This window comes from Papilio machaon, chromosome 1, assembly GCF_912999745.1.
Source record: "Papilio machaon chromosome 1, ilPapMach1.1, whole genome shotgun sequence".
In the NCBI taxonomy this organism is placed as follows: Eukaryota; Metazoa; Arthropoda; class Insecta; order Lepidoptera; family Papilionidae; genus Papilio; species Papilio machaon.
Window position 1 is genome coordinate 9,385,236 of NC_059986.1, and position 26,955 is coordinate 9,412,190.

The 26,955-nt window shown below is 34.0% G+C and overlaps 1 protein-coding gene across 2 annotated transcripts in view; it reads right to left on the bottom strand.

Annotated features, from left to right (window-relative positions):
* LOC106719271 (leucine-rich repeat-containing protein 4B-like) overlaps positions 1-26,955 on the bottom strand; it is a 211,775-nt gene that overhangs the window by 149,388 nt on the left and 35,432 nt on the right. The window contains exon 2 of one of the 2 annotated variants that reach the window (XM_045677985.1): positions 4,162-4,204. The exons of the other annotated variant lie outside the window; for it this stretch is intronic. The gene's annotated coding sequence lies outside the window, so the exon portion shown is untranslated. The remainder of the gene's footprint in view (positions 1-4,161; positions 4,205-26,955) is intronic. 2 annotated transcript variants of the gene reach the window in all.

Below are 26,955 nucleotides of genomic sequence, written 5' to 3' on the forward strand. Positions count from 1 at the left end.
AAAGAATGACTACTATATCTGTCTAATGGCAGTGGACCAACAAAGATGCAAGAGCTGACTTTGACATGAAGCTTTAAATACACAGCCTACCTTCTAATGAGTTCCGTGCATGAAATCTTGATGCAAATACGTCTGTACCTTTTGGAATTTTGTACGGACAAATACACAGTTGGAAACTAATACGTGCGGATTACGTATACATGCTTTCTTTTCTGTCGCTAATTGCCTTCCAACGTAAGTGCCTCGCCGAGTCGCCTCCTGCCGACTACGCCTTGCTTTGTGTCACGCATCTTTATGACACGAGTGTCAAATGAGTGTCACACGGGCTAATGAGCAAAAAACTGAAGAAGGGGTTACGTAATGAGGCCTCCCGCTTAAGGCGAGCGAAGAAATGTATTTTTTTTAAATGTTTTATGATACCTTCCCATTAAATGTGTCTCATTGTATTATTACTTTATTAATGTAACTAAATGATACAAAAAAATGTGAGCCGTCAAAAAGGGACGCCTGGCAGATGTGAAACATAAAAATATGCATAAAATATTAAATATTATAATTAAATAAATAATAATAATAACGATAATGATAATGATACCTCAGTATAGCGTCGCCACGGCAAGCGTCGCCACGCCAACAATTCGGTTTACAAGTGATCCTATAGATGTTTCACATCAAAATCAAAAAGTCTAATCGGGTTTTTAAAGTTTAAAAATTTAAAACGAAACTTTAAATGTTATAATCAGTGTTATACACGTTCGTATAATAAAACGAGTATTTGAAATGCTAAAATAATCCTGGAAACCTGCACTCTTCTTTGAATGTAGCAAAGCTATAACACATCGGCGCTAACCGAAAAGGTGCTTAGACGTAGTTTTCCACTGAATTGTACATTTGAATCGCGTTTAACGACACTCCGCTGGAGCAATGTTCCGATAGTTCTCAACTTTCGACGCGATACGAAAAGAAGTTTCATGTACGTGAGAAGACTGCAGCGAGATACCGAATTATTTATTTTACGGATCATGTTCTTTGGACTAAAAGTGTTCATATATTTTATGTTTAAGTAAAATTTTTCTACTGAGTCTTTGTTTAAAGATTTTGTTCTTGCTTCTACGAATAGTGAGCAGTCTGTTTTTATTGATATTTGGGATTTTGAATCTAACATTTGCGAAATGTATATATTATGGTAAGTGGAATCAGTGCTAGCTGTATTTTAAATCATCAATTAAATAAAAGAGACACTAGTTTTTATTTTAGAATAGAAACAAAAGACAGTCCACATAAGACGATTTCCAAAGTGTTTTGTTTCATAACAATGTTCAAATATCTTTTAACATTATCAGGTAGAAACGGATATAGTAAATCCAGGTAGGTCGTTACTGCAGCATACAGCGTAGATTCTCACGAGTATAGACTCATTGTGAGCGGTAACACGTTACTGTTATAGCTAAACTAAGCGAGCTGGTATGGACAGGTCATGAGTTTTTAATAGCTTAGAATACAGTGCGACGCTTTTAGTATATAGAATACAGCTCCATGGTCAGCAAATTTGAGCATTTTATTCTATTGAATGGTTAAAAAAAGAGCTTAATTTTGCATTATTAATATTAATCCTTGTACCTTCTAAAGATACTTTGTCTGTATTCTTTTTTAATCTACATTTTCTTTCCGTATTAGGATATTAAATTTTTTTACAGTCATTATTGGACTGATATACAGATACCGAGTTGTTACCATCCTTTGACGTATTAGAAACTATTTTACCTATTAGGTGATGTCTTCTAGACATTAGAAACAACACTGTGCGGAGTTCACTTTCAAAATGTCGTCAACACAATGAGGCGGAACTTGCGTGAGTCAATATATAGACGCGATTTAGTCTTGTGATAAGTTGCACGCAAGTTCACTAGTTCTTAGTTATGACAATTTATAACGTCACATATTTATATACTAACGTAAATTATTACTTGTATTCTACTGTGATATACGACATAAAGTAGTAAAAAATATTTAGTACGTTAAATCAAACATATTAGCATTTTGATATTAGGTAAAACTGTGTTGAAAGTTTAATTGTTATATAAAACAAAATCCATACCAAACGTTAGTTTAACAGATTATTAAGTAAAGCAGCTACATGAATAAATTGCAAAAGAAAATTAATGAAATTAATAAGTCGACATTTGTGCCAAAGTAGCGTATGAATGATGTATTGAATTACACAATGTAGCATATAATTCTTGCGCTGGAAATAAACACGTCCAATTAAGTAGAACATGCTTATCGACCATCGAGTTCACGATTTTTTATGCCACAATAATGAAGGAACTGAATCATAACAACAATTATTTTTAGTCGTGTATTGTGTGATTTCTTGGCTATTACTTTTGTTTGGTCTTTTAATTTTCTGCTACTAAATTTGTAAATAAGTTACGAGTACGTTTATCAAAAGAAGGTAGTTTAAATATTTTATCGAATGTAAGGCAATGCATATGATAGACGATGGGAGATTCGGCATTCGAGGTTTTCCCGAATTCTAATTCAGTAACTGCTTTCTTATAAGTACGCTCCATACAAAAACTGGTGGTTACCGAAGATTATGTTGCACTTAATTCGGTCGTTGTCCTTCCAAACTTTACAGAAATCAAATCATTACACGTAAGTTAACTGGCAGCTTAATGTCACTGCCAATTAAACTTCAAGCGCGAGAAATTTTTTCCCGCCATGAATTGCCGCGCATTTTTGATCGAGATTTTGAATGAAAAGAAATAAATAAGAAAAAGTTAACGTATTATAAACTTCAAGATAACATATAAGCTTTTATTCTGATATTGAAATTTATGTTATTGCAAACGAGATGTTGAGATTAAACGTTTTGAATACGTTTTTTAGAATTTATTTTGTATTCTTGAAGTACGAATAATATTTTTTTTGTGAAAATGCTAACTATAGTAATAAATCCGAAGAATCTCAAAATTAAGGCTCTTCTATTATCTTTTCCAAAAAGAAAAAAGAACACGTAAAAAATAGAACAAGGGGACGCATCCCCGCGTATTGGCTGCGGACAAATTCAATTCAATATTTTCTGGTTGAAATATCACAAACAATGCCTCCACCAACTTCCTTCCGGCGGAAGCAATACAGATAGACATCACAAATATCGCGACATTGGCGGTCCAATATGAAATATTTGAATGTTTTAGTAATAAACAGAAACATATAGTACAGTAACTTATTTTAGGAACAGTTTTATGAAATTACTAGTAGTAGCCAGCGACTAAGTTCGCGTGAAATTAATAAAAATATAAGGTTCAGTAGTTTCGGAGCCTATTTAATGTATACAAACAGTCAAACCTTTCCTCGTTATATTATAAGTCTAGACGAAGTATGCATGCAATTTCCTATATTCAAAGTCCTACTCACTCGTCATGTTGTGACGTCAGGCAATAAGCAAAGGTACTCCTGGAGGTTGGCCTATAATAACTGGTATTTTCGACCACTGAGAGTGATTGGGAGAGTGGTATACGCTGGCATATCTATACAATCGATCTATGAAGCTTTTGAGTATGTGGGATTCGTTTTTTGAATCAAAGCACCCCAGAATTGAATGGAGTAAGATGCTGTCAACTTAGGAAATAAATAAAAAATACCCGAAACTGCATTGAACTGTCAGGCAAGCGATATAGATCGCTGAGCGAACGCTCAATACTCTAATACCGGTAATGGACGCCGGTACGCTCCGGCTCAGTTCGATTTTCCGAATCGTTTGCGCCACACGCCGCGGCTAGATAACGAGAAATGTCGCGACTATCGTTTTATATGCATCGAAGATTGCCAGAGCCTCGCCAACGCCTTCTAACCTCCCGCTGATATCGACAACCGAACCGCTTACAGCATTTCCTTAATATCATTCTAACATTTAAGCGAATAAAACCAATTTTATGAATTTTATTCCACTTTATTTAAAACTTTACTGTCTTTGGAAAGTATAGTCTATTGCAGTGAATAGTATAAGTTCCGAGGAACGTAAAGACTCTCCTAAAACTTAACAATCGATAGCACGTTATATTTTGTGACTCATACATTATAATGGAATTCTAGATTAATGTATACTAACAGAGATTTTATCAGTATATCAACAAAAATAATTTGTATACATACCAGGAACGTATCATCGGGAAATAGACTGTCATTCCTAAAGTATCTGAAACAAAACAAAATAAATTGAAACTATCATGTTTTTTTTTAATTGAATTAATTGTTATTAAAAAGTGAACCTTTTCAATTTTAATTTGTTTACGGAAAATTTCATTTCACCTTTATGCAATATTCTCTAAAAAATATACAAATATTTTGCATTTTTTAACCGATAATTGTCCGAAATACATCAATTAAGATTAGATAAATATTGTTCGTGCTCTATAAGATGATCTCACGACTTCGTTTATAGTCGTTACCCACGCGAACAACTTCCAATGTCTATACAAGAACAGGACTGAACAAATCAAAGCCATAGAATAATCGAGAAGCAGATTACCGTGACTAATATACATCAAGACAACAACTAATAAAACTAGTGAAGGCATACAAGGACAAATGATATCATGTATATGTTATAGGCCAATCGTAAATTTAGACTTTTTAGGTTCTGACCGGAAATAAAAAAAGTGTCAGACAATTGTATACCGAATGACCATAGATGACATATACATTTTTAATACACCCAAGAAGGTAAATTTTTAGTAAATCGTCATTTAACGATGTTATTTTATCTATTTCATATCAGTTTAAAATATAACTAGTGAGGTTATAAATAGACCACTTTCACAATTGAACTGTAACGTAATATGTTCACAAAGTATAAGATATAACGAAGAAGGTTTATAATTAGTGATGCAACGGATGTCTGTTTCCGTTTCCGCAACTGCGGAAGTTCCGCATGCTTTTCAACATCCGTTTCTGCTTCTGTTTCCGCAACTTTTATAACGGAGATAAAACGGAACTTTACGACGGCTGAGAGATCCAAATGCGCGGCGCGAGGCGCGCAGTCCGTGCGCTGCCTTTCGGCACTTGTCGCATTTGTTTGTTTACGTACTTTTTAATCGTACGTAATATTTTCTGCTGCTGTTTGAAACAATCAGTTTCTCTTGCTGGAGTAAACTGTCTAGTTGTTGTCCATATAAAATTTGACAACTGGCAAAATGTGACTATTTCATACTTACGAGTTATTAAATGTACTTTTGAATAAGTGATAACCATGTAATATATCATCATCATTATTATCATCAGGTCACTATACATCCCCACTGAGGGTCTTGGAGCCTACCCCAAATTAGGGGTGACTAGGCCATAGTCAACCACACTGGCCCAGAGCGGGTTGACTTCACACATATCATTGAATTTTTTCTCAGATATGTGCAGGTAGCATCACTATGTTTTCCTTCACCGTAAGAACGTCGGATAAATGTACATATGTAAACCGAAAAACACATTGGTACATGGCGGGATTCGAACCCAGGCCCTGCAGATTGCAAGTCAAGTGCCACGAGCCAACGACGCCTAATAATTATATCTTTTTCTAATCTAGATTTGGTGTATTTGATACTTAACACATTCACTGTTTACAAAATAAAAAAAGGTAACAGCTGGGAGCCAAAACTTTTTATGGAGAATTTTTATTTAGTATCTGGGAATGTTTGAACATATAATTATTTCAATAAAAAAAAACACATTTTTTGCAATTGAGCGCTAGGGATGGCAATGGTTTAGTTCACTAATATGTAGATATTTGTTCCACGATCGCATTTCTGTGTACTAATATGTTACAAGATTTTGACAAAGTCCAGTTTTTCATCAAATTCCAGAATATTGAGTAAAACATGTAAGGATACTAATCAAAACAAGCTTTTATCTTCTTGGTTTAAGATCTTGTAACATTTCATACACACCCACACATACACACACGTATACACACACATACAGGACATACATATATTTAAAAAATATACATACATAACATGAAGTTCAGACTTAGCTTCATGTGATACAAGATATTTGTATGTTTGCCTCCGTACGAACGTGGTACTAATGACTATAACACTGTAAGAATTAAACTAATACTCATTTTCGTTAGTTGACTATATTGCCAGAGTGGCTACACAAAGCAACATGGACTCGCTTCAAACGCCGGCGGCTTACTGGCTACTACAAAGTGAACGGGCCCCTCGCTCGGATCCGAGGGGGAGGCGCTGCTACTAATAGCTCTGCCAACTCGGATCCGAGTGGTCAGCAGTTAATGTGTTAATAAAGAAATATATTAGTAAAATGGTTTTAATATTTAAAAGCCTCCGTTTGTCAACACGTATTTTAACTTATTGCAGCACAGTAAAAATACATACATTGAAGGCTAACGGACACCGATATCCAATGCCTTAATAAATTAAAAACAAATACAAACTGTTTTTACCAAAAAAAAATGTAAATATGTTTTTTTTCATATTATTTACACTTCCGTTTCCGCATCCGCTTCCGTTTCCGTTTCTGCTAAAATTTATTTTTGACATCTGTTTCCGTTTCTGGTTCCGCTAAGACACTTCCGTTGCATCACTATTTATAATGCATGTTTCTGATGAGATCTGCCGCGAGCGATGCACGGACAGACAAAAGATTTTGATTAATCACGTCGCTGAATACAAGCGGGGAAAAGTGTTGTGAAATGTTTTCTACGTGTTTATAATTTGAATATTTTGTACGTGTACAATGTCTATCGTAACATCGAATATATTTTTAATCGTGATAACTTACTAACATAATGTAGTTAATGAAAAACTTAATATTCTTTCTTGTATTTGAAGCTCGTACAAATTTTAATTCTATTGTAACTTTGTTTAAACGACTGATTTAAAATTTTAGGTATTATTCAAAAACGAAGAGCAAACAAAATTAACATAAAAGTATATATACACAAAAACGCACCTACAAAGATGCAAATCTCTTAACAATACAAAGACATTTTTACGTAACTTATGTCAAATGTTTTGGAAAACTTCTCCAAGTTATTCGAAGAGTGTACTACGGACGCGTGGGAATGCGACGATGCTTAATATCTACAATACATACATTAAACTATACACTGACTGTTGCAATAGAGTAGTTTCAGTATCGCAACTATATGAAGCGACAATACTCTGTGAATTTACCGTGTTATGTAGCATAGCTATGTATGTTAGGATCGTTCTTATTTGTCACAATTAAATGACTCATAGTACGATTCTGAGTACTGTAAATAAATATAGCACGTTAATCAGAGACGACTTATCTATCTGATTATTAAGCCTCGATATAAAAATTAATGTTACCTTAACCGTTTAACTGAACGCATTGAAAGTTCTGTTAGATGTTTATAAAATAACTAGCTGTCGACCGCGACTCCGTCCGCGCGCCGTAAAAAAATTGGGGGGGGGGGGGGGGGGTATGAAAATAGATGATGGCCGATTCTCAGACCTACTCAATATGCTCACAAAATTTCATGAGAATCGGTCAAGCCGTTTCGGAGGAGTATGGCAACGAAAACTGTGACACGAGAATTTTATATATTAGAAAAAACCCGCAAACCATATTGTTACTGACCATCGACCTGTTTTTATTCCACAAAAGAAATAACGTATCAATTTTTTTACCCTCGACAAACATAAATGGCGTCCAGTATCTTTTCCGTGTTCCGAAACAATTTGATTTTATTATCCGTCGAGCGGGAGTGTTTCATGTTGCCCTCGGGACTTTTTCTAATTTGCCCTACCTGTAGTGATTCACCGGTGGCTCATCCGTTTGCGGTAATTGCAACGATTTAACATTCAGATGGCAACACTAATTTCTGAACGAAGCGAAGTGGGTGCGATGCGCTTTAGAATTATGGGCAGCGAGATTAACTTTGCGAATGGACATTTAATTAAATTGTATTTAGTGTGTGATGTATATTTACAGATTATACTCGTATAATTGTTTAATAAAAAACAAAAGGAATAGACACTAACAGAAAGAAAAATTGTCTTTGGTTATAATACATATTGCATTGGGATATTCTTGGTCTTAATTGGGTTCTTTAGGTCAGCAGTTATGGATGGAAATGCATTACGTAGCTAGTACTGGAAGCATAAGTGTATTCTACATAAGTTTTCCTTAACAATTACATGTACGCAAATACAAAGTCTAAGCGTAAGAAACTAACATAATATCCCTTTTACTGCTAAAGTCTTAGCGTAATAATAGGTACGCAAAGGACGTCAAGATCCGTTCCGCCCAGTTAATTGCAGGTGTACGGCCGTGTGCGGTCCACATCAGCAAACTATTATTAAACTGAAAACCTATTACTAGCTCGCTGCGTAAGATATTTATTAGAAAGCGACGCCGCGCCGGCTTCCTTTGACTCATTCATCTGTTACATGTTAGCGGATATTCTTCAAAATATAATTTTGAGGAAGTTATCCTTCTATCGTTGGTTATGGCAATAAAATGGATTTTTTTTTAATAAAAAATATCTAATATTTACTGACGTTATTTCTCAACCAGTACTTCAAGTCTTTTTCGATTAGGATTTATTTATAATAGTATAATCTCTTACCGTTGGTTTCTGAGACCAAAATCTCTGTATAAAATATATCTTCTTCCCTGTCATCTTGTCATCTTTGCTAAAACAGAGATAACAATATGTTTTAAAGGATTTTGTTAGAAACTCACGGTTAGTTGTAACTTAAAGTATTAGACTTTTAATATAGCATGTTACTTGTATTCTTGTAAATTTACACTCATTTAAAAGAAAAAAAAAAAGGTAAAATGGTTTCGGGCGCGAAATTTTTCCCTAACTTAAATTAAACCGAGTTTTGTCTGTTTGTGAAACAATAAAAAATAAGAGAAACATTTTTAAAAGAAGATACTCGGCAGCCGTCGTAACTGTTTTTACTAACAAATTAAGGAAGTGTCCCGCCCGCGCCGGCCGAGTCGCAGATGAAATTAAGTAGGTTTGTAATCTTGGCGTCGACTTTTAGAGGACAAAAGTTTGGGAAATTACATTTTCTGATGCTGTATACATGCGTCACTGTTATTTTATGGTATCATAGTAGAATTTCAGCAGACCATTCTTATAAAATAGAGCTAATCAAAAACTGCGTATCAATTTGAAATTATTTTAAGTGCATTTTTTATTTCACATTTCATGCTTATAGAGAACGTTCTGGAGTTTTCTAAATTGTTAGTTCAGTCAGTATTCTATTGATAAACCTACATTGTTTTTTTAGTTATAAAATAGTAGCTGACGCCCGCAACTCCATCCGCCCGGAATGAAAAAAAAAAAACGTAGCAAGTAGGCTATGAGTTCTTCCCGATTAACTTCTACATCTATGCCAAATTTCATCAACATCCTATGAGCCCTTTCAGAGATACCTTCAAACAAACATCCATCCATCTAAAGGTTCGAATTTATAAGTAAGATATCATTTAACAAATTTTCTATAAAAGTTGCAACAGTAAGTTTGTTACAAGTAGGTCAGATAGTCTTGCATCGGACATCAGGAAGCGAATTCTGCAGCCGGATATAAGCCGGTCAATCCCGGTCATCCCGGTCAAACCCGGTCATCCGGGAGCCGGGCTTGGGACTAATGTCGCGGCGGTAAGGACAAATAGTCCTTTGGATTAGCGTCGCCTTGATTAACTTTGTTAAGTGATGTTCGCTGCCTACTTTGTTATGCACCCCTGGTACGTTGCTTCAGGGATTACAAGAACTTGTTAGTAACAGAAATAAATGTTTGGCACATACAAATAGATATACAAAATGTTAATTATGTTTGATCAAATTACGACAGCAAGTAATCGGAAATTATTGACAACTTATGTTCTATCTAATATATAAAATTCTCGTGTCACAGTTTTCGTTCCCGTACTCCTCCGAAACGGCTTGACCGATTCAGTAGGTCTGAGAATCGGCCAACATCTATTTTTCATTTTTTTTTAACTACGCGCGGACGGAGTCGCGGGCGACAGCTAGTTATGTATTTAAATTAACGTTACAAAGATATACTGTTAATTGAGTCGTATAATAAGTTTAAGTTCAAAATTTTCGCTAACATAAAGACGTTTTTACGTAACATATATCGTTGGATTAGTTAAAGTCGAACGCCTCCACTGCGGATGTGTATAATCAGTTATACGGGCGGTTTAATGGGACAAATTAAATGAACCGGGCGTTTGTCGGCAACCGATAGTGGGTAACTGACTTTGCCGCTGAAAAGTGGCCGGGCTAACGCAAATCTATCAACTGAGAGATTACGAATTGTTAGGTGAAATGGTTCTTATTTTTTTAATGTAGTTAATTATCTAACATTGAAATAAGTAACAACAATTAATTCTTCGTGGCTTATATTTACTATGAATTGTTTATAACTGCGTGGTAGTCCACATGTACCTATGTATAAATAATTACGATCGAATCTATTATTTCAATATATTTGAGCGAACTTCAAGTTAATAACAATGGAAAGTTGTCCGCTGCTAAGAATGCAAGTCTTGCTCGAGAATTGAACCCAGGAAATCCGCCGTGAGGCGCATTGTCGGTACCGTTGCACCACTGCCCCTAACGGTACTCCGCGGCACATTCATACAGATGTTCAATTATACCGCCAGCGGAACTCTGATATTGCTTTAATTCTGTAATGATTGTAGGTATGGCGTAAGATTGACCAATGATATAGAGCTCACATTACATTAAAAATCATCAACTTCCGGGACCATATTACGATGGCTCTTATCGGAGTCACCACAATGTACGAGAAGGACCAGCCATGTAAACCCCCTAATTGGTAATCGCTCCAAAATAACCGGTGTCTCGTTACGCTGGCAACAATTTTGTATGTAGCCTTATATCAAAGTCATCATTCATACTCTTTGCGGCGTCACGACTCGCTCGGGGCGTAATCCAATTTAAAATTCACCCGGCTGGCTTAAGAAGTGTGGTTAATTTGACGGGGCAAAAGGGAAGAGAAGCACTTGTGATTTTCGTCGGGTAACGTCTTGAAAACGCGTGAGGGCGCATTGACCGCCCTATTTAAGTATTCACCTCTTTGAATTTATTTTTAGCCGCGCCTCAGTCGGGAAACGCCTTTAATAAGCCGCTTGCATAAAATGTGGTAATTGAAAATTTACTTGAAACAGTTTTTACGAAATTTATGTTTGCAGTAGGTCACGTGTAACGTGAATGACGCTTAAGAGAAATGTTTTTGTTTTTTGCGTGTAGTGGGCCTACCACGAACATTTGTGACAATGGCCATCGTATCATCGATAAAATTTGTGCAGTATCGGGCGTAAAATACACCAAAAATCTTGTACTAATTTTGACATCATTGACGATGACCATTGTCACTTATATTTGTGTTAGGCCCACAGGTGCTAGAATTCGGTCGACATTAAACTGATTGATGTACGGGTGGAGTTCCACTTAGCGTAATTAAAACCGTTAAAGATTTTCCGGTGAACATTCCCCGTACGACGCAATTTCAAAGTGTACAAGGCTTATAAGTGTTCTTCTAAATTTCAAATTAATATACGTTAAAAAACAAATTAAATGTAGCCTGTATGATTATTTTAAAAATTAACGTTTTCCATAAATTTAAGTTAAACGGCTATTGGCCTTTGGCGTGTTTTTGTCGTTTAACGTAAACGCCACTTTATGGCAGCGCCTTAAAACGTTTTAAACTAAACAAGGATCATTTACAGTAAATTTAACTCAAATGAAACGTCTATTTGGTTACTTGTAGTTATATTTTGATGCTAGTCGCTATCAAAGGAGAGTCGTGTCTGATTCATTGCCGCATTAATCTTTGACACGGCCACAGCTCACAAATTGTCGCCTTAATAATAGCGGGTAATAAGTTGTACTTTCGTCGGGAATTACCTCGTTGGAAGCATTTGAACGTGTTTACACGGACCTCGACCATTACACTATTACGAACGTTGAATTGCGGTAATATTTCTTAAAAGAATCGTTTTGTTAACGTCTCTATTCTTTTATTTTACAAACGTTCTTACAACGTTATCAAATGTTTGCTTCATTGATCTTGTAATGGTTACGATAATTTGCGTATACGTAAAGGAATTGTGAGTTCCATTTACATTTCGTTTAATATTTATTTCACTGTATCTTAAATGTTTTTTGGTAGATTTTGGACACATAAATCTTATGGGGAAATCGAGTTTCATACATTATATTGTACAAGTTATCCATAATTCTTATTTTAGAATTCAATCAATGATCCAAATTATATTTCGTGGTAGTACTTTAGTAGAATTTAACTTAAGTTTTTGGTTTAGTTTAAACAATTATTGTCTACCATTAAAGTCAGTTTTTATTATCAAAATTATCTTGAGTAATAAGTAAACTTAAAACGTTTATGTCATTAAGTAACAACAATACTCTTATTATTTTAATACACTCTCTGCCAACTATGTAGTGGGCATACGAACGACTCAACACGCACGCTTCACAATATCCGAGTCACGCTCGCAGCGCATTAGTGCTATTTTTCCTCTCAAACGAACCGAAAATGATCACAAACTAGATTTACCTCATTATGACACTCTCCCCCTTGACATCAGTTCGATGAACTTTAAGTGAATAAAAAATGAGCGGCCATTTGTCGTGCATGTGTCACGCATTCGTCTCCACTTGATAGCTGGTATTAAGTCGGACTATTTTCTGATTATTTCACAAAACACTTTTGGTTATATGGTATTGAAGTTAACCTCTACATTGAAAACGAGTTATTTAATAAAATTTATCAAGAATTTTAGTGTACACATGCCCTTATCCTCTAATGTACAGGTTAAGAATAAAAGCGATATAAGGCATAAAGTATACAAGTAGAAATATAAAATAACAATGCTAATTTCTCGATAGAAGGAAGTCGTTTCGCCTCCCGACTGTTGTCGGAATTCTTTCCGGCATGATTTGCCCTCGAACAAAGCAAATTCCAAAAGTAATTAATCTACTTACTAATTGACAGATTATCCGATTAAGGGCAAAGCCTGATTTCACCCTTTTCAAGAGTTAAAATCTAAGCCACCATTTTTCATTCCCATTTACTTATCGCAGAAGCTCCGTTTCATAATGTATACTAATTAATGAACTCATGAATTAGATAAGATTCAATCTTCATATCAAAGTGAAAATATTCGTTAGAAGTTGAAAATATTATTTTTGCAATGACTGGTATTAAATTTGAATTTATCTATAAGATATTAACTTTCAGATCTTGTTACTTCAATATAATAATTTAATGTAATTTACACAGTTACTTTGTTTATCTATCTACCACCAATGATTACCATTTTACTAGCTACAAATAATATTTATATCTTACTTATCTTATTTAGATGGATGGATGGATGGATGTTTGTTTAAAGGTATCTCCGGAACGTCTGAACGGATCTCGATGAAATATGGCACACTGAATAGTCTGGAAGAACACATAGGCTACTTAGTACTTTTTTCCGCGCTGACGGAGTCGCAGGCGACAACTAGTACTATTAAAAATGTGAATGTTTGGATGGATGGATGTTTGTTTGAACTTATGTCCAGAACGGCTGCATAGATCTCGCTGAAAATTAGCATAGATGTAGAACATAGTCTGGAAGAACACGAACACATAGGTTATTTATGAAGTTTTTTTTTTAATTCCAAGCGGACGGAACAGCTGACAGCTAATATCCTATAAACTTACTACTTCGATGAATTATTTGCTACGATTTTAAAACAGTTTTGTAGCAAATTATACAACAAAACATTGTAGTAAGTGACTGAAGTCCTATCACGAATTTTTGCTATATGTGTTTTCGTAACGTCATCAACAAACAAAACTTGTATGATATTTGTCGTAGTATTTCATACCAGATAGGTTCGCTGGACAAATATAATAATTTATCAATGACTTTACGAATACTTTCTTGCAAGTTTTCGTGCTTGTCCTTATGTAGTAAAAAATATGTTCGTTCTTCTTAAATTTCAGAAAATGTAATTTAAAAAGTGCATGTTTTATCGTAGAGCTAAGAATGTCTGGCGGCTTGCCTCACATCCCATGAAATTGCACGTCACCGCCAACTCTCTGAATTCAACGTTTCAGTCTTAAGAATAAAAGCACTAAATTGTAGAGATAAGTTCTTAAATTTATACATACACAAACGAGACAATGGTTTTAAGAACAGTAGATATAGTATTTGGTAATAAGGGCATTATTTTTGTACACATTAATATAATAATATTTCCTACTATTTAATTATGTTCTAAAAATAGTAACAATTATTTTGCGCATTTTAATGCCTTGAGCTAACAAATAATTCTTACTAATTTTATAAATGCGAATGTTTAGATGGATGGATAAATGGATGGATGTTTATTTGAAGTTATTTCCAGAACGGCTCAACGAATTTTATTTAAATTTGGCATAGATGTAGATCATAGTCTGGAAGAACACATAGGCTTCTTATTAGATTTTTTTAATTTCGCGCGGACGGAGTCACAGACGACAGCTAGTACACAATAAGTATAACCAGTTTTTACTAATATTATCAAGAAAAACATGTAATAAATAGATAACAACGATCAAAAAATGTTTTCACTAAACTTTATTCTATTCTTGCATTGTTGTCCCCACGGATCCCTTGAGCCCTTGGGGCAAACCAGGTCGTTGTGACCTGTGGAGTGAAATGCTATGTATCCAGGTCAGGCGAGGGTTTGGCGACACTTTTATATTTGTACAAAGAGGCGTGACTCACGTAAACGGAACCTTTTTATAAGTCGATCGTTATCGTTATTTATTTGTGTATGATGTTGGTGAAGTAATTTATATTACAGGCTACTATTTAAAAAAAAAATTGTGGATTTTTTCGGATCCAAAATCTTTATTAACAAGTAACTTAGAGGTTATAATTTTTCATTTGAATATCTTAAGTACATGAGAAATTGAAGTGGATTGCTAGTTACATATAAAGAGACGTTACAATAAAATTTAGTATTAGTAACAAAATTAGAGCTCATAGTCAAAGTCGCGTGATCTGCAAAGTTTTGAATCGCACAACTTGTCGAAAGCACACAGCAATATATGTTATTGGAGAGCATATCGAAAAGTTACATAGCGAAAGTAATGTAATAATATTTTTCCTTATTTAATTTAGAAACTGTGACCACCTGATGCCAAGAATTCTATAGACTTAGTGACGTCATACAATCTTACTAATATTTTAAATGGGAATGTTTAGGATTTAGATGATGGATGGATGGATATCTGTTAGAAGGTATCTATATAACGGCTTAACGGATCTCGGTGTTTGGCATATATGTAGAACATATTTAGAAGAACTAACTCTAACATCAAAAAAATTTTTTTATTCCAATTGGACAAAGTCGCGGGCAAATGCTAGTATGCTATAAACTCATAAGCTGTTAGACAACCCTAAGATTTGAATAGGAATGTTTGCAAGAAAGCAATTACTTTGAGAGTGCGGAGAAACGAGCAACCTTTGTCTGCTTCGTATTAGGGTCAAACATTACCTACTTGCATATTACTTTTTTGTAATTTATATTATCAAAGAGATTTCATATAAAGGTTTATTTGCTAGTAGGTATATCACAAATGTTGGACTGTTTTCTAAACTAAAAAACTAAATGTGAGTAAATTATATTCCTTTAATCTGCACTCAGAGACGTTAATTGATCATTAATGCAGATCTTTAGTGTAGATTTGACAGACTAAAATTACACTATATACAGTTATGTGGGAACATCTAATATCTTAACTGTCACACGGGTACCGTTTAATGCTAGTTTATAATTAGTACGTTCCATTGTAAAATGTAACCTCAATTCAACCAGATAGCATCGCTACACGGATGACAAAGGGAAATGCAATTAACACGATCCCTCATTCAATAAAGCGCATTTAAATTGAGTAATCTGTGATATTATCTCGTTAAACCTGATCTTTGTAAAGCCACGTCCACAGTGGAGCGCTTTGAGAACGTAAAGTGCTTTGTGAGAGAACGATAAGAATTTAAGCTTGTGAAACTAAAATGGAGACATTTCGAATATATTTTCTTATTAAAAGTTACAATAATGGTATTTAAATGATAACTAAGTAGCCTGATAACATTGTAACACCCTAGGATGAATATCTTACTAATATTATAAATGCGAATGTTTAGATGGATGTTTGTTTGAAGGTATCTCCGGGACGGCTGCATGAATCTTTATGAAATTTGGTCCAGTTGTAGAAAATAGTCTAGAAGAACACATAGGCTTTATTAAGTTCTCTTTCTAATATTACCCGGACAGAGTGGTGGGCGACAGCTAGTGTTTATAAAAAAGTAATAATTTCCGTAACATTTAAACATTAATGGAAATGTACACCAGTAGAATTTTACGGTTGCATAACATTTTTTATACAGTGTGCTTGCATCCTTAGTGTTAATTTGTTCATGAGATGCATCCGTTGCTCGCCGTTGACTGGAAATTGTTATTAAGAACAAAGACTTTTGATGAACAACTGCAATGAATTAGGAAGTGGCGCTGGCGTCGGTGCGGCCGTGGGCGGAATTACGGGGGATCGAGCACAGATTCATGGAATCATTGTTTAACTCAAAACTTTGCGAATTAACTTTTATTAGCTTAAAAGGGTTTTAAGTTTGAAGATTTTTTTAGTGTAACAATGTAATTAATGTTTCAATTAAACATTCAACTACATTTATTCCAGAATTGCAATATTAATGAATAAGGCGATAGGAAAAAATTGTGTATTTATAAACTTTTTTTAATTTTAAGTATTTACCATGATTTTGAAAGTTTTTTTTTATAAATAAAAGCATTTTTATTCACACTTCAACAGCGATATAATCTTTGTGAAAGTTATAAAACAGCTGTTATTTTAAAGCGACAGTACTCAAGCTTTCGATAATGAAATTACAGAAAGCGGTCGTAAGCTCTGATGCCTAGAACTTGTGAATTATCATCAAAATCACGTGCTAAAACATTTCATTGCTAACAGCTGTATGTAGGGAAAACATTCAGGACTCGTTTATGGTAACTTCATATCAAACTTAATATTTAAATGTTAGCAATGTACAAGTACAATAGGATATTATAATATAATTCCGGTTCCCTCGCAGTCGCACTTAAGGATGGCCACTAAGGGATTTTTAGTTAGTAGAAATCTCATAGCCCTGTCTTTGTCCCGAAAAGGCAAGGTACCTTTAAGAATTCCCCCTCGATAATTAAAGGGTATTGTAATGTTTTTTTTTTCTAATATTTATTAACTCTTTTAATAATTCTTGCAGTGAATATTGGTTTTTGGTTGAAATATCAAATGACTTCAATGTATTTAAATAGTAATAAGTAAATAATATCTGCAACAAAATCATTTGTGATACAGAATGATTCGTTAGAAATGATATAGTTTGATGTATATATAATATTTACTACTCTTGATTTTAAAACTTATTTAATATGTTTCATACTAATTTATTGTCTAGTCTAGTTAGTCTAGATCTTTGCTATTCCAACATATATTTAATTGCATTATGTTAGTACTTCAGAAGTATAATAATTAATTTCCGCTTTAATTAAAGTCGCTGCCTAAGATATGACTAGTTTAGCATTTAATCTACGTCATCCGTCCCCAGCGCATCCCTCCCCCTTCCCCTACCTCCTCGGTTTAATGCACTTAAAATATTCCATAGTATCATAAAAGCATTGCGAGTTACGAGCCCCGGCGGATTCAAATGTTACTCTGCAGTATATTATTGGAACAGAGACTTGTTTTAGAATATGTCATATGGGCTTAAGGGATTCAAAAACTAACTGACGTTATAAGATGGAACAATCACAATTTCAAAAGTTATAATCGAGTCGGCAGTATGTGCAGGGTGAGAAAAACATAGGCAACATACATCTTATATATATAAAAGAAAGTCGTGTTAGTTACACTATTTATAACTCAAGAACGGCTGAATCGATTTGACTGAAAATTGGTGGGCAGGTAGCTTAGAACCAGAAAACGGACATAGGATAATTTTTACCCCGTTTTCTATTTTTTATTCCGCGCGGACGGAGTCGCGGGAAAAAGCTAGTAGATAATAAATGACATTCAAGTGCCTATAGTTTCACAACATTTTCTGTGTGTTCCTGAGACCAAACTCTGTGTATAAAACATATGGTAATCTCTGTCATCTTTGACAAAACAGAGATAACAGTATGTTTTAAACGAAGGTTTTAGTCTCAGAAACCTACGGTTAATATGTCAATATTAATATTAAGTAATCGAATACAATACAGCTACAAATGTTTAATAAAATACAAATAAAATATAAACGAAAATGAATCGACAGTTAATTTGCGTAGGCTAAAATAAAATGGTTTGATGAAAATAGACGACAATTTTTTGGAGTCGCTTAAATCGTGGAATGAAACAAATTCAAAATCGATTCGGACAGTTCGCTGATTCCGAGTCGAGTTGATAATCGATTTAGCCGTGTTTGATTACTCGTGTTTGCTCGTTTGCGTCCGCTGATTGCGCGACGTCAAATTGAATAATCACACGGCAATTGAGATGGTGTTTGCTCCCTGTTAGCGGTCGTGAAGGTATACATAAGTCATTGTAAAAAGGGAAATTGTGGCAAACAGCCGCAGATTTTTTGCATACGTTTGTTAAATTTGACCTATATTTTTTTCATTTGTGTCGTGCGGATTTTTAATGACTTCCATGAGCCGCGTCGTGTTAGCTCGTTTTTATTTTTAAATTATGATCATTTTATTAACAGCAGTTAGAAGGTTAAAACGTAACATGAGGTGTTATAAATTACTTCATACATTTTTATAAAACAACGCGTCAGAACATGAAATGAACGTTTTTTTCGTATGGATTTAGAAAGGAAAGAATTTGAAAATATTTTGTAACATTCCCACAGCTATAACAATATTTACAACAATTAATTCGATACTAAAACAACAAACCAACCCCTGACCAGCATCGTAGGGGTGAGAGGGGGTTAGGCTACTAATTCTAATCACGGTTTCATTAAGCGTAGCTATTTATTATTCCCGATGCGAAATGTATATATCAAAACGGATCGTCCGTCTGTGTTTGACGAAATTAAGCTGGGTCGAGTTTGTACTGTTTATATCGGCTACTTCCCCGTCTATTACTACAAATTTCACAGATTTCATTTAGACACAATCCCGTCTTGATTGGCTCATTCATTGTGCAAAACAATGAACGAAAGATCGATTGTAAGCAATCTTTATTTGTCACTAGCTGTCGCCCGCGACTCTGTCCGCGCGGAATTACAAAAAAACTTAATCAGTAGTGTTCTTTCAGACTATGTTCTACTTCTATGCCAAATTTAATCGAGATGCAGCCGTTCTGGATATGCTTTCAAACAAACATCCATCCATCCATCCATATTAACTTTCGCATTTATAATATTAGTAAGATCTTGACATTTTGGAAACGCATATTATGAACTAAACTTAAAGTTCGTTATATATACGAAGATAGTTTAACAGAATTAATTAAACTAAAATGTTCGTGCACATTCAAAGACCGTATTTTAAAAGTAAACCCGTAGTATCGTATCGAGTGATACTAAATTTTTTTACCACCACGTTTTCCTATCTGCGAAATGGGTCCGACTTTTATGTTCTAAAATATTTTTCAGCATAAAATACCTGCAATACATAGGTACCATTCAAAGCAGACAATTTTTTTTCTAATCTAGAAATATATAAAAAAATTGTAGTATTCACTAACTTCTAGTCAGATATAAAAGGTGTTAAAAATGGTAAATGTATACACAACTATTACTTCAACTAAAACTAATTTGATGGTTTTGTAATTGTGGGGTGTTCATCTTTACAACTTTTGAATTTTCATTTGAGAAGGAACACATAGTAAATCAAACGTGGGAAATATGACTTACAAATGAATAAAAACTTCATAGTACATATGACATTGTTTACAATATCATTACATTTAAAGTAAAATAGAACACTCCAATATTTGTAAGACTTCGTATCGAAAAACAATGGACGCAAAGGCCTAAATTTCACATTTTGGCCATTCAGCATTCAACACCAAATAGCTGCGTTCAGCTGAGCTTTTGAATGAAGAATATAACCTCATCTCACGCAATCAACTGTACAAACGCGAAAATATCTTTCTTAAATAAGCGATCGCTACGCGCAACGAATTCCGCTGAGTGCCGCGATCGAGGCGGTAGCCAACGAACCATCCAATTAGGGACGTACCGATAATGACTTGTCAAAACATGGATTTCGACAAACCAAAATATTAAAATCCGCAACCAAGACCCTTTTGATGGGCACGAAGGTCGAAGTTCGGATAAAAGAGGGTGCGATTAAAATTGTAAATTTAATGCCAAAGTTGGTTGGTGAAAGTTTGGTTTGCACTGCGTAGGATTTTAAAGTTTTACGCAAATCCGATAATTTGTGTACGTTGTTCCGACGTTTTCTTGTTTCTTGTGTATTCTGTTTGTAGCTATTTGTTGTATTATTGCCTGTTTAACTCTGAGAGAATACTTAATTACGATAAAGAAACTTTGTAAATTCTGTACAGATAAATAAATGTTAATTCAGTTATACCTATATTATGTAATTGTATGTACATTTTATAAATATGAGACTTCAAAATTTCACATTTATGTGATACTCCTCGTAATTCAATGTAGTAAACTAAATGTGAGTAATCTAACTTTTGCTTAGTTTTAATAACGAAAGCTTGACATTTCTTACTTGTGAGAGTAGTTCTGATATTTACGCTCACAACTTTTTCTATCTTCATGTCCTTCACTTAAGGGTTTAATAAGTTAATTTCGATCAAACTTAATAACTTCTCCATGTTTATTTTACTCCTAGTGAGATTGCATTATTATTTTCCTTACTCATATTTTTATTAGTCTGTTAAAATAATGAAATTCAAAACCTTTAAACCGTGGTTTACAACGTAAATACAGTGCCATCTATTGTTGATATGTGAAAATTATAATATTTACTGATCAAACACCGCTTTTGTGGCTTTGATGCTATACTAAACCACAATAGCGTCGTAGAAGGTATTCGATAGCATCATTATTAATCTAATAATAATGCTCCCAGATGATTTATGAAGGAACGAAGTTCAACATTAAGTGAAGTTAACTTTGTTGCACGCCTTGGAATCGACGATTTGTCACTTCAACTTTTTAGGCAGTGCTATTAATTAGATTAATTTGCCAAATAAATCCAATTAACCAGAAACTATGTTAACCACTTTGTTATAATGACAAATAGGTCAAAGTAAAAAATCTTGACTTGCAAATTCGACAGTTCTACATCAGAATTTATTGATAAAATGTTTAAATAAAATACTCAGATAGAACTAAACAACAGTTCTTATCGAATTTGGTTAAAAATGATGCGTACATTGTGAAGTTAAAAGCGTTTCTGAGTACACAAAACCTATCAATGTTTACGACTGATAGATATGGGTGAAACAAATCGCTTTTATCGTCACTATTATGAGATGTTCAAAGAAACATTTACCGAATACTTGGCCATCCAACTATCGTAATAGTATTCCATGTTATTTTTTATCGTAACAGCTCAAATCTACTAAGTTTTAAAAGCTTTCATTTGGTAGGATATTTAGTAAAGATATTATAAATTTGTAGAACCTTTAAATAGAAATGTTATATTTTTGGCAATTACTATCTTAATAATAAATATGAGCTTATAGATATGTTGATGTTTGTTAGAAGGTATTCCCAGAACGGCTAAAGGGATATCGCTGAAATTTGGCACAGATGTAGAACATAGTCTGGATAACACATAGGTTACCTACTAAAAAAAAATTTAAGTCAGCGCTGACGGCTTTGCGGGTAACAGCTTGTATGGTATGTAATCTTTTTGTAAATAAGTTAAATTGTTTTACAATACTTGTAACTGTTAACATGGCTTCTACTGTAAAAACAATAGCATAATTTTATTTTACTTTTGCTAAAGAGAGGTTCACGTTTTAGCAATGGAAATCGACAGTGAGAACAAAAAAATTCCAATAAATAAGTCACTTACGTAATTGAAGACCAGCCCACGTAATATCAAAAGAGCTTTACCTGTAAACAACAAATATTCGTACATTAGAAGCGAATACGGTCTTTGCTTAAGACGCAATAAGTGAGTTTGCTATTGAATTCTCGTTTCTTTATGTATACCAAAAAAGTTGTAGAGCCCTCTCATTCATAAAAGCAGCGGCTTTGAATCGCCACACAACGAAGAGTGGTACAAGCGATGAGAAAAGTGTAAAGGTACATTAGCATATGAATAGGTAATAATGATGAAGCGGATAAGCCTGTTTTTCCGTTACTTTTCGCCAGACTTCTAACAAAATTTTGATGCATTGTTGTGATAAATCCTATAAATAATGTTGAATCAAACGTTATTTTCTTCATGGTTTGATGGAACAAAAATTCTATTTGTCCTGTTTGTATGAGATATCAAGAGAAACGCAAAAAAGTTGTGTCAAAAGAAGAGTAACTAAGTTTTTGTCATAAAAAGACAAACATTTTTCTTTGTTCATTAAGTAAAAATTTAACATATGTTCTAAGCAAAGCTAAGCATTAATAGCGTAAAACTGAGTTGTAACTAAAATAGGTCTCCTTTTAAACGAAAGCGCTAGGTAAGTGTTCCATCGGACTAAGTCGGAGCGTCGCTCGCTTTTACGACCAAAGCCTATTCAACCGGCTCTTAATGAGGTACGCATTTAAAACAGTAATGTGTTCCATTATTTTCTGTTAAATCTCGCCAAAAATTTGCGCTGTAACGAAATAGAGCAATTTTTTTTTTCAAAATATTAATGTTCTGAGTCTTCCTCGAATACTTGAATTGTAAAATAAATGTCGTAATTTTGTTAGAAGCATATTTCTTATAAGGAAAATGACAGTGAATTTCAAATGTAGTAAAGTATATTACTCGTATTAACCTATCCATAAAAATACTCGATACCGAAATAAAAGTTATTACGGTAACATGTCAAAGGAAGTATAAAAAATATTATTCCGGCGACGAATAAATCCTTCGATCAAAGTGTTCCGTGCACGACTGTACCGATGTTCAGCTGTCGACACCAATGAAAGCGTTATAACTATCGATCGTCCAATACGAAGCGATGCCGACACGTCGGCACTTCAGCGAGTAATGGATGTGCGGAGTGCGTTCTGTGTCGGCGCACGACGTGAGTGCAGTTAGTCGGGGTTAAAAGTGTAATGCGCCTTAAGATTAAGCGCACGAGGTGAGAGGACTTACAAAAGGCTTCTATTTAATGTATTTTTGTAGGGTTTCCTTCAACGAAGTTATGGCAAATAATTTAAAGGATAATAGACCTTACAACTGTTCAGATTAAATTCTAAGTTGAAAAGAACACAGCAAAATAAATGAAAGAAAATTATACACCTTATTTAATACAAAACAACAAAGGACCAACAAAAATTCACTCAAAAGTAACATAAAAAAACAATTTCAAACAAAATGCATTCAAAAGTACCATAAAAAACAATCTCAAACAAAATACACTAAAAAGAAACAAAATAATGTCATGAAAACTTCTTTCTTTCTTTCTTCTCTCTTTCAAAAACCCTCTAAACTCTAAAGAAAGTTCTCTTCTTTCTTGTAACATGTCTATATTGTATAATTATTGTTATTTCGCAGTCGGTGTCGGCCGAAGTAAATAGGTGACATTTTATATTTGAGATGTATTAGACATACTTACGTTTATGTCCCTACTTAGGCCGAAACCGACTCCAAAATAACAATAATTATACAATATAGACATGTTACAAGAAAGAAGAGAACTTTCTTTAGAGTTTAGAGGGTTTTTGAAAGAGAGAAGAAAGAAAGAAAGAAGTTTTCATGACATTATTTTGTTTCTTTTTAGTGTATTTTGTTTGAGATTGTTTTTTATGGTACTTTTGAATGCATTTTGTTTGAAATTGTTTTTTTATGTTACTTTTGAGTGAATTTTGTTTGAAATTGTTTTTTTACGTTACTTTTGAGTGCATTTTGTTTGAAATTGTTTTTTTTAAGTTACTTTTGAGCGCATTTTGTTTGAGATAGTTTTTTTTGTTTTGAAGTCGGCTATTTTTTTTTCTTAAAATGTTTGTTTTATTTCTCAATTTTTAGTGAATTTGAAGTTTAATTACAAATTTCCTTAATACGTATAAGGACATAAATAAGACAAATAAAGAAAAGGACTTTCCTATTTAATATGTGTGTACTTCAATTCAAAAACTAATTTAGAATACACCAGATAACCACTTATCCTTTAAACAATGAAATAATTATCAAAATCGGTATACAAATTGAAAATTAACGAACTAATACATCGTAGCGTGCCTTTAGTTTTGTCCAGCCGCGCGCCGCAGTAGCATTTTTCGAATGCGCGTAGTTTTTAATAATTTAATATCTTCCAAACTATTGATCAGAATTACATAGTTTAAAGGCTAATGTAATCTGCATTTAATACTCTAGCCATCAAACATATTTATTTGGATAAGGATTCATATCGAATATAATATAATAGCGCCGTAAGCTTACGACGCTGTTTTTCGTGTGCAATTTAATCGAAGTTTGTTCATAATAAAATGGTTTTTGTGAGACATCCATAGATGATAGATATATGCCACCTGAGACTTTTATTTAGCAAATTTAAGGATCTATATTTACTCGATACATCATTTTAATGTAGGTCATATAGTTTGACCTACGTAAGCCCAGAAAGCAAATTTGTGCTATTCATTGTAACGCGATGTAGCATTTTTCGTTTCCGCGTAATTTTATTCTTACGATATCTCCTAAACTATTAGACAGAATGATATAGTTTCAATTGCAAATATAATCTACATTTAATTCTCTTGATAATGAACATATTTATTTACATAAGGGTTAATACTGAACTTGAATAATAGCGTCGGAAATAGGGCATGAATTTAATTAATGTTTCTAAAGAAAAAAATGGTTATTGTGAGAAAACTATAAAAGATAGATATATGCTATCGCGGACTTTTATTTAGCACATTTAAAGAGCTACAATTCGCCATACATCATTTTTATGTAGGTCCTATAGTTTAGCCTACGTAAGCGCTGAAAGCAAAAATGTCCCTAATTTCCGCAACAAATTTTGAAGCTATATTCAAAATCTACTAGTCTTCTAGTTATTTTAAAAAAAAAAACAAAAAAATGGGACCCACCTGCAAGCACTTCCTTTCGATTAAAATAATTTTTATCAAAATCGGACCACCAGGGGCCGAGTTTCGCGGTAACACACATAAAAAAAAAAAAAAAAAAAATACAGTCGAATTGATAACCTCCTTCTTTTTGAAGTCGGCTAAAAAGCCAGAGGTTAATAAACAACAAAATAATCTTTTTTATTATTACTATAAGGATCAAATGTCATAAGCAATCAGAAAAAAATCAACGTCAAAAACCTTAAGCCTTGGCCGCCCACGGTGTGACTAAGTTTAACGCCCAAAAGTTAAACTTCAATTTTACGGAATAAATTCGTTATAAATGTTACAAGTTCGAAGAATACACGTTATATTTCATTCAGTATACAAAACGCTGCCATAATTGAATCTACATTGATGCGTAATAGGAATATAATAGTGGCCCCCGTTCGCGCCCATCTCGAAATATAATATAGGCGCGATGGGACGGATTGGGTGTTGTGTGCGGCGACCGCGCGGCGCCGAGAATCGCTTTCACGCCACTCCTGACAAAGATTAATTCTGAATTATCGTAGACGGGTCATATCTTTGATCATATAACATTAACAACAATGCATTTCAGTGTCATAGAAACGTTTTTACATAACTTACACAGAAACTATAACAAACTAGCAACCTATAAAGATCAGTGTATTTTGGAAGTTTGGGCTCGTTTAATTACCACCTGAAATAATGGAGTAGGTACAAATTCCTATTTTTAAACCATGTGTCCACTCGGCGACTGTCTCATCTTTGACACAGTGTAATATTACAACCGACACCACAGATTTCATACGGTCCACGGAGAGATCCGCACAGCGGCGCGGCGAGGCGTCGGGTTACTTTCGTAGTCAATAAAGACCGACCCTGGGGTGTAAGGAGCGTGGCCCGAATGAAAAACCTTGTTTTGATGCTAACCGCAGAAATGGAAAGTTCTTTCGCGTTACGTTTTTCTGGTACGTGTTTGTGATTTGAGATCCACGGCATCGCAAGCCATATTGTTTGAGATCGTCGAGCGCCACTCGAGGCTTGTGAAGGGTTATTTCGTGATATAATTTTTTATATGAGAAGGAACATTGTACGAGATTTTTGGTGTTTATTTTTTTTAAACTCGGTTGATAAAACTTACCTTAGTAAAACAAACTGATCAAATTTTCGCTATTATTTATTATTTCCTAATGGATAATTATTCAATAACACCAAGCGGAAACTACACGGTTTTTGATTTGTAATTTCTACGGCATTGGAAGTTAAACCAAAATCAGAATTAATTTCGTCTCAATAAACAATTTAGTTCTCAAATATAAACAAGGCACCTGTATAATTTAAAAATAAGTAAATAAGGCGACAAAAAGCAATTATCGTTATTCACGGTCTCAAAACTGCATCGCCAAAGTTGTGCCGTTCAATCACCTATATTTTAAGGATTAAATTGAATAACAATTTGGAAGCGCGATAGTGACGCGTCAAATAAACAAGCTATCATTGCTCACGGTCCATTCAGAAATGGTTTAATCTGAGCATTGTGTTGGGATTAGAATGAGCCGTCGCCTTTATCGACAATGTATCCATGATAAATTTATAGCCTATTGCTTGGAAATGTTATGGATA